Genomic DNA, 10,462 nt, shown 5'->3' with positions numbered 1-10,462 from the left:
ACCTGCACTCAACTCCACACATCTTGATTGGAACTGATTTATGTTTTTGGACTTCAAAAGTCCCCCTCCCATCACACTGTCCTTCCTTACAAGCTTTGAGTGCAATTACTCAAGCCTGGTCAAAGGAACAACAATAGTATTCCAAGGTCATCGGCAACGAGCTGAGCTGACAGTTGGCAGGCCGCACAGATACACAGTAATTTACTCTGTCCTTCAGGACATCTGCCTTTCAGGAACCTGCCACACCACCAGAACAAATGCTCTGTCATTACGAGCAGCTTCTTCTCTCCAGAAGAACCCAGCTGAGTTCAGAAGTGTGTGCTTATTATTTTATTACGGTGCAGATGGCATGCTGATGCACCTGTGGTTTTTCATGTGCACTTATGGGTGTTGTGACTTCATGTTAGAGCTCTGGGTTTTTGTTTGGGTTCGTGAGGTCACGGTTTGCGAGAGGATTTAAAGTTGCTGGAGGAAGTGAGGTTTGTGATTTCGGGCTGCGGTTTCACACTTTTTCACAGTTTGTGAGTGCGCACATATATACACACATGCAAAGGTACACAGTGAGCCCAGAAGCTATTTGAACTGGTCTCAAATTAACAAGTTAATACATAATATTATAATATTTTATAATTTATAATTTAGCACTGTTAAAGGGGTCATATAATGCTACATGCACTTTTACAAGTTGTTTGAACTGAAATGTGTGTTGGCAGTGTGTGTACAATGATAAAAATCCACCCAGTGTTTTTTTTGTAATCTCGTTAAATCTTTACCCCTTTCTCAAATCGAGTTGTCTGTCTGTGTGACGTCACACGGACGGAGGCCCCTCCCACGATTGTTGATTGACAGCAGCATTTTAGCACAGACTGCACTGGTGTCTTACCTCAGACCCGCCCTGAGTGAGCTGTCATCAGTTGTTTCACCGCCGGAGCAGATGTAGACAAGAATGACTCCTAAGCGATTGAGGTGTTTTGTTGTTGGATGTAATAATGAACATAGCAGTAGTCATTTACTCCCGTCATCTGAGCGGCTGAAGAGGATTAGGTTTGTTCTGAAGGGAATGCGCCCTCCATCTACATAAATGCATCTATGTTCGCGCGAATCATTCGTGATCCAGCTTCACCTCCAGAAAAAGTGAGTACAAGGTTTTTTTAAATGAATCTTTGCAAATGGCCTTTCCTAATAATGTGCTAATTAGCAAGTTTCACATGAATGCGGCTAAAGTAAGCAGTCCCTCAGAGAGCGGCTCGGAAGAGAGGGGCGGAGTCAGCAGAGCTCATTAACATTTAAAGGAGAATGACACAATACCGCTTACTCTGACAAGAGCTGCTTTTGACAGGGTGAAAAGGTGTTTTTTACACTACCAATGAGAAATTTTAACCAAACTATGTTACAGACTTTTCATTAAGACCCTAAAGAATAATATCAACTTGTGGAAAATGGGCATTATATGACCCCTTTAATGTGTTTACAATTTGACATTGCTACTTACAGTGATGGTTCACCCAAAAATTACAATTCTGTCATGATTTATTCCAAACCAGCATGACATTCTTTCTTTTGTTTGAACATAAAAAGATATTTTGAAGAATGTTGATAACCAAGGAATTTTGGTGATTCCATTGTATGGACAAAACAACACTGAGACATTTCCCAAAATATAATGTTCCACAGAATAAAGAAAGTCATGTTTTGGAATAATGATCAAATGATGACAGAATTTAACATTTTTGAGTGAACTACACCTTTATTGCTCCACCCAGAGTGAAATCTTACTGGTTCAAAATCATGCTCTTTATAAATGTACATTAAACATCTGAACCTATTTAGAACCTGCACACTAGAAGCTAAAGAGAATGACTGTTATTGTAAACTAAAAGCAAATTTATGTTTTAAAAACCTTTTGTTAATTGAAATAAAGCTGAAATAAAATATAAATATTAGTTGAAAAACAGTCTTGCACACAAGAAGCCACAAAGAAGTGTTCTTATTGTAAACTAAAACTATCAAAAATAATTTTTGTTAAATGAAATAAACCTAAAATAATACATAAATATTAGATGAAAATGTTATACTTTAAAAAAAAATGTTGCCTGGGCAACTAACTGAAATAAACTAAGTTTAAGAACTAAAACTAAAACTAAAATAAAACTGAGAAAAGCACACAACAACAAAATGACTAAAACTTAAAATGAAAACTTAATGTAAAATAATAAAAGCTAATAAAATCATAAAAAGAAAGGCAAATGAAAAATAACTACAAAGCCAACCAATATACTATAATATTATATAAATAATACTAAAATATCAGTGAAGAGAAGTGATGAAAACGAGTATATACACACAGCTGACACAGCTACTATAGACCCTTTTCCTGTTAGTAAACATTGTGATGTTTTTTCTGTGGGCGGAGTTTAGCTGGAGGCAGAAATATTCCACTGACCGCTTCACTAATGCTAGCAATTATATTTGTTAGCTTGTTTTTTTAACAATTAGTGGAGAAAATCCGATTTTACCTGCATATGTAAGATCACTCACTGTGCAGGACCATGATGTTATTTAAATAAGTTAACTTTAACGGACAAAACCAGATTGGCCGACCTGTACTCACTCAAAGGATGGACGATCTGACAGGATTACCTCCGGTTGAGTGACTCACAACTATAGAGAAACCTAACCTGTGGTAAAGAGAAACTCACCTGTCTAGTCATGAAGATGTATATATATTAGGGCTGGGCGGTATATCGAGTTTGCACGATATATCGATATATTCTTTATAAGCGATAAGGTATGAGACAATACCGTTTACATCGATATACAATAGTTTGAAAAGAGTGCATCTGAAAATATAGCTGAGGACACAGACTGAGCTGCTGCGGAGAAAGTGCATATTACAATTTGTTCTAAACATGTGACCAACTTTATATGAAGGGCTTTAAAAAACTCGTAAGATATAAAAGCCTAGTTTAGTTTCAGTTTAAAACGGCTCTGACAGAAAGGCTGCGTGTGCCACTGACAGAGACGCACTTCCTACTTCACTGTCATAAATACATATCCATAAGAAACCTCTACTTCAACAAACTCACCAACTTAATAAAGAACTTTACAGCCATTAGTGAAACAGAACAAATAAAGATAATACTAGGAGAGGGACAGACAGCAGCACTGGCTGCGAGATACGTGTGGACGTGCCACAGCCTGAGAGACAGCAGGTGAATGTACATAATGTGTGTAATATGTGTATTACGTCTGACCTCAAAGTGTTTCCCTACTGTCTACCACAGTGACCCTCAGCCTTGTGTGTTTATGTGTTAAACACTGTGGTATGAAATGTTCACATAATAAGTTCTTATTTGTTACACTGTTTATTTAAGTTTATATTGTTATAAGGTTTTTATTCTATTATTTTGATCTTTTCATTGTTATTATATTTCTCCACATATATTTCATGCTTTGGCAATATTGTATTTTTTACAGTCATGCCAATAAAGCAATATTGAATTGAATTGACTCGCGCTGAAGCTGTTTAATGTGTTTGAGATGTGCTGTTTTCCTAAATGCATAACTTACATTTCACAGGTATATTCTCCATCTGTAAATGTTAGAAAGCAATGGAAATATTTCCATTTTGCTGTCAGAAGTGAATGAGCCTTCTGCTTTGAGATTCTCCGCTAAAATTCACAGACTTCATTTAGAACAAGTGCGCGCCAAACAGACAGTGTGCAATGTAATAGCGCAATAACTCAATAACTAAAATATACATTTTGCTGAAATATTTGTAGTTGGACAATAAATGTGACATATGTAGAATTTTAAACCTACAAGTGTATTTGTATGTGTGACCGGTCTTCATTTAGCTCTGCGTTGAGTGGATGAGTGGATGAATTGAATCAGGCAATGAGAATTACTCGGGCCACATTTTATTCTGCATGAATAAAAAACACAAATCATAACAAGCTTGAATCTGTGGCCTTCTTTCACATTTGTATCGTCAACCTCCTCTCCTCAATCTGAACTGAGCGGCATTTTACAGTTTTCATTTTCATATATATATATATATATATGTATGTCAATTTCAGCAGGCAACTATTTTTACAGCTACATGAGAGTGAACTGGGCCAAAATACAAAAATTAAGTTAAACATTCAATGTGATGGATATATTATTTGTAGATGTATGCGTCATGTAATGGCCAAATAGTTATTTTAAAGTATATACATCCTGTAAATGATGTAAGTTAAGTTTACAGTGACATTACAGTACCTTTACAATACTTTACATACAGTACATTTAAAGTAAAATGTGAATATTTTCTAGAAATAAAAATTCCAGAAACTAATTTTGAACTTTCTGTGTTTGATTATTCTTTCTTACCAAGTTCTTAGAAATTCCAGCCACTATCAATCACAACAATGTATATTACAGATGATTAAGCATATAAATCATCAGTTTGTTGTTTTACACACATGCACACATACATTTCATACACGACATAGTCGTGAGATGCATGAGAAATCTTTAAACACGTAGGCCTAACACAAACCATAATCCATAACGACAAAAGACAATACTTTATTTAACCTTTTCTGATAAGAAGCGTGCGTTGCAAACGCGAGCATTTTTGACGATCGTTTCTGTCCAGTCCGCTCGTTTTATCACGTTTAACTACAGCTGTGGCAGCAGGTATGCGATAAAATTTCAAATTTGAGGATGTATTATGTTGATTCTGGCACCCAACATCCAACATCACAACAAGATGATATTTTAAGCTCCTCATGTAGCCGTATCTGCACTAGTTTGAATGGGCCACCTCCAGTTTTTCTTTTGTTTTGCCTCCAGCTAGCGCTGTGACGTAATCGTGACTTCGGCACAAAAAGGGTCTATAAGTAAGCGGACATGTATTAGATGCTCTTATCCCAAGCAACAAATAGGGCCTGTTTACACCTGGTCACTTCATGCGTGTTCTCTGATCGGATGGCTATCCAATCGTGAAAAAAACAGGTGTAAATGCCCTCCGAAAACACTTTGAGATGCATTTAAATACGATCGTTCAAACCACTTCAGGATGTGGTCTAGGCCGTATTCCACATAAAACTGGACTAGTGTAAATGCATCTGGTTGTTGAAACCACATATGCAAATTTTACTCCTCCCAAAATATTAAAATAATAAATGTGTGAGAGTGTTTTATAGGCTATATGGCATGTTATATTCAGATATGACAGCGCTAATGCAACATGCATCACCGCGGATGAGTAGCTGAATATCTCTTCAGCAAGCCGATGTTCAAACTGCCACAAATGAAACCATCTTTCCAGTGCTGATGCTGCGCTCGCTCCTGTTGCGGTCTTTGATCTTGAAATTAGCTGATAATAAATAAAATGCAGCGCTTATCTGATGCTTTCGTTAACGTGAACTCCAGATTTATATCCGTCTTGTATTAGACACATTTATGTGGCCAAGTGTAAATGGAAATGTTTTAACAAATCAGATAGATATCCGATCAGAGAAAACGCATTAAGCGAAAGGTGTAAACAGGCCCATACAGTACAATTCACTTGTCAGGTTAAGGGGCTTTCTTTAAGGACACAATAGTTGTAACTAATGGCTCATCCCTCATGGGGTTTGAAGCTACAACCAGCCAGACCATTGTTTCAAACTACTGAATTAAAGCACATCCTCATGATCTGCTCCATGAGATCGCTGAAATGTTCTTCAGCGCTCTCATTAAGAACAAACAGCAGCTTTGCGTGCCGCGTCCACGCCTTTAAGTCATAAATTATGCCTCTTTAGTCATTAGGCTGAAGAAGCATGAGTGCAAAATTATTCCTCAGCAAGAAATGGATTTGCATAGAAGCTGAGGAGGAAGCTTTTATCATGTCATGCAAGATTCAGATCAACATTTGATGCGGTGGTGCTGGAACCCAGGGCGATTTTGTGTGTGTGTATGCTTGAGTGTTTTGCTTATTCATGCATGCATGTGACATTTCATGAGAAGCCGGTTTACATCAGAGCCTGTCTGTGGCCAAACAGCATTTCCTGTCTGCAGGTTGGCAATTCAATATCACATCTTCACAAGCCCAATAACCTCCTTTGCGATTTTGGAAAGACAAGGTCATAAAAGGTGACATCTAAAGTTTGAGAGCGAGAGCTAACGGATGTCATGATGCGTCGCAAGCGGTTGCTGATGCCTGTCATTTATGACACTCCCTCTTGTGCGCCGTGCGGGACAGAGTGTGTCTGTTTGTGTTTGTTTAACTCTGTACTGCATAGTGTCACCCTGAGGCAATATAAAATCTTTTTGTAAGCAGTTGTTTACTTGATATTTTAATCCAAAGTGACACACTCATTACATGGACAGTCTTTCTGTAGCAACCTGGGGTTTAGTGTCATGTACAAGGACTCAGTGGTGATTGCTAATGACTTGCTCTTTTTTTTCATTTCAGCTTGTGATAATATACAAGGACATGTACTATAAAGACTAACTGAAGTTCTATAAACTCACAATTCTTTTTTTTTTTTTACATTACACAAGTTCAAAAAGCTTTGAACTTTTTTTGATTGAACTTGTGTGCCAGTTTTTGATCAAACTGACAAGGGTATATATAATCATTTTTATGCATCAAAATAAGTTGTATAATAATTGAAACTGAACACTAATCACTCTAATGGTGACTTGAAACATGCAACTTACAATAAAATGTAAGCACAAACACTACATAGACCTAAAACAACTTTTGAATGAATGAATGACAAATATTTATGTCATCATAACACATGCTGTGACCAAAAATGCTAATTATTAAAGTGCAACATCAGCCTGTTTGTTTAGACCCTTATCATCAAACTTTACATTGTAAATTGACTCTACTTAAATATGTATGTATTATCAACAACATTCAGTAGTTAAATCTACCTTTAAAATAGAGTTTTTATCTGATAAAATGGAACTTGTATTTTTGGTCATTTTTCTTTCAAAATACCTTTATTCAGCAAGGACGCATTAAACTGATAAAATTTGACATTTATAGATGTTTTAATTTATTTATAAATTTATAATGTTACAAAAGATTTCTATTTATATTTGAATTTTCTGTCACACTTCATTTTATGGTCCAATTATCGCTATTTACAAACCATTAACTATGACTTTTGCCTCAATAAACCCCTAATTTGCTGCTTATTAACAGTTAGTAAGGTAGTTGTTAAGTTTAGGTACTGGGTAGGATTAGGGATGTAAAATATGGTTATGTAGAATATGTGCTTTATAAGTACTAATAAACAGCCAATATGTTAATAATAGGCACGCTATTAAGCAACTAGTCAATAGTGAGATATGGTTCCTATACTAAAGTGTTACCAAATTTTCTATTCATCAAAGTGTATTACAATTTACAAACATGTATTACCATTAAAATATTATTTTGGGTAACACTTTATTTTAAGGTCTCTTAACTAGTTGCTAATTAGCATGCATATTAAAAGAATATTAGCCATTTATTAGTAGTAATTAAGCACATATTAATGCCTTATTCTACATGACCTTATTCTACATCCCTAATCCTACCCAATACCTAAACGTAACAACTACCTTACTAACTATTAATAAGCAGCAAATTAGGAATTTATTGAGGGAAAAGTCGTAGTTATTGTTAATAAGTGTTCCCTATTCTAAAGTGTTACCTTATTTTGTATACTACTACTACTTTTACTTCAAATAATAATTGTAATAATAAAATGTTTGTTAATATATTATTTGGCATTTATTAATTGGTTATATATTATTATTATCTATAACAGAGACTATGCAAAAACATACTTGCAAAAAGTATGCTGTATAGACAATTTTAAGCAGAGGAGAGTATTATTTGTATTATATGTGTATGATGGTGGGGGATTCTCCATGCTTAGGGTTGTGATGGGCTGGTAAAGGTCCCAGGCTTATTTTTAGTCCCAATTCATCCCTGAACTGTTTTGACCACATTATGAGATATACTTGACTTTTTGAAGAATAATGAAATCATGCAAATGTACATGAATCCTAAAGGCAAATGGCAGGCATGTGCATACAGTTTTTCTGGCTTCGTAAGAATGGAAAAAGGAAGCTCAAAATGTTTGTGTTATGGGTGTCATAATTAACTATGACCTCTTTTAAAATGTTTTTAGAAAAGTGCACACAAGCAGGTTTGTGTGTAAGTTAAGTACACTAACTGTATTGTTTGAATGAAAGCGACTGCTGAATGAAAAATAGCAATGTAAATATGGAGGTGTGTTAGGCTGCAGTGTAAACATGTTGCATACAATAAATGTGCATTTAACCTCTTCCATAAATAAACAATTTATCAAATTTACAGCACACAGGGAGCATTTAAAGGGATGAGGTCTTTTCTAAGAGCTACAATAGTGATTGAGCTCAGACAGATTGCAATAACTCACCGACCCATAGTTGAACCTGTGATTGCTTTTGCTCAATCCCATGCATTTTAGAAGTGTGCATGTACACACTCAGCCTTTGTGTGTACATTCATTGATTTGCATGCAAAGTGTTTCTTTAAGCAAGTATATGTGTGCATGTGTGAATGTTTACCAGTCTCGGGGGCCTTTAAGTGTGCTGCATAAATGTTTTTAAATAAGGTTTCTGTATGAGTGTGTGTAAGTGTTCGTGAGTGTGTTTGAGAGATGAAAGCGAGAGCAAAGGTAAATTAGAAGGGCTTGTAGTATGATCATTTTCCCACAGGGCGGTTTCATCTGCTGAGGGAACCACTTAGTTCTCTCACTTCACGCTGTGCTATATGGTTTAATTTGAAGTTTAAAAATTACTTGTTACAATATTTACTTTCATTATGATTTTGTGTGCGTGTGTGTGTGTGTGTGTGTACTGGCAGAATAGCTGTCTGTATGTTGCATTCAATACACCAAATCTCTTTTATCTGTGCGAAATATGCTATAATTGCAGGCCATCATCTGAATTTACTGAATATTACATAATACGTGTGATAAACCAAAGTGCAAGGTAATAGTCCACAAAAAAAAAAAAAAGGGAAAGCAGCACATGGTTGCGTTATACTATCATATGACTCAAAGCTTCATATCTGTGTATTGATACATGATTTATGAATCAACACACCCAATCAAGATGAGTATTTAATTAATTAATTAATTTATTTATTTTTGGGGTGCAGAATAGTTTTATTTTTATCTTTAGGATGTAGAAAATTCATTGTGTGTGTTTGTGCGTTAGCTGCTTTTAGATATCTTTGACAGGTTTCTCGAGTTGCTGTATAAAGCAAGAGTGTTGTAAGGCAGGGTGAAGGGAACTCTAGCTCAGAGTCTCTCAGCACAGACACGGCACTCCGACTGACTCACGGCTGGAACATCAAACCTGAACTTCATTCTCAAAGGTTTAAAAACCAGTTCTGATCCAAGAAGTGACCCACACACTTTGTTGTGCTGTATTTTTGTGCTCTGCCAACTTTCACCACTTTAAATGACAAGCTTTTTTCCCCCTTCAACAAGTAGTGGTAAAATGCATCTAAATGCTACATAGATATCATTTTTACAGTACCGTCATTAAGACCTTTAAATTTTTTTGAAAGAAATCTCATACATATATGCTTGCTCACCAAGGCTACATTTATCTGCTCAAAACTACATTATACAATAATATTGTGAAATATTATTATAATTTAAAATAACTGTTTTCCATTTTAGTGTGTGTTAAACTTTAATTTATTCCTGTGATGGCAAAGCTGAATTTTTTTTTTTAGCAGCCATTACTCATTCAGAAATTATATTATTATACAGATTTTTATCAATGATGAAAACAGTGCTGCTTAATATTGTGTAAACTGTGGTGCATTTGAATACAAATCAGAATGTTCAAAAGAACAGCATTTATTTGAAAAAGAAATCTTGTGTAATATTATGTTTTAAATTATTATTTTTAATATAATGTCTTTACTGTGACTTTTGATCAATTGCCTTGTTGAATAAAAGTATTCATTTCCCATAGTATACCATGTGTGTTTTAAATTTAGATTATATATCCTTTATGTAAGGTTATTTAGAGTATATATCCTTTTAGAGTATATATCCGTTATGTATTTTCGTATTTCATGTCAATTTATGTGGCGGTTTGACGCTGTCATTCTAATTAAGATGTGAGTGAACTACATTAAATCACGAGTAGTTTGTTGCAAAGTAGCTTGAAATTATCCATTTATTTTCCTCACAAATAATCTTCTATATTCCAAAGCCTTGTCTGGTACAACTCCCATTAAATTTCTGCTATGGTTTTCAACCAGACTCCCTCCCTGCAACCCTTCTGGATAATGCATTCAGCAAATTGACGACAAGATCGCTCTCAACTTGGCCAAGTGTTTATGTTATCAACTACCTCCGTCCACCATCTGCTGGGACGCCAGCCACACATCCCCCATAATTCCCTGTGCAAATGTGGCCAT

The sequence above is a fragment of the Onychostoma macrolepis genome, chromosome 10 (assembly GCF_012432095.1).
Source record: "Onychostoma macrolepis isolate SWU-2019 chromosome 10, ASM1243209v1, whole genome shotgun sequence".
Classification (NCBI taxonomy): domain Eukaryota; kingdom Metazoa; phylum Chordata; class Actinopteri; order Cypriniformes; family Cyprinidae; genus Onychostoma; species Onychostoma macrolepis.
Note: the sequence above shows the minus strand (reverse complement) of the source record.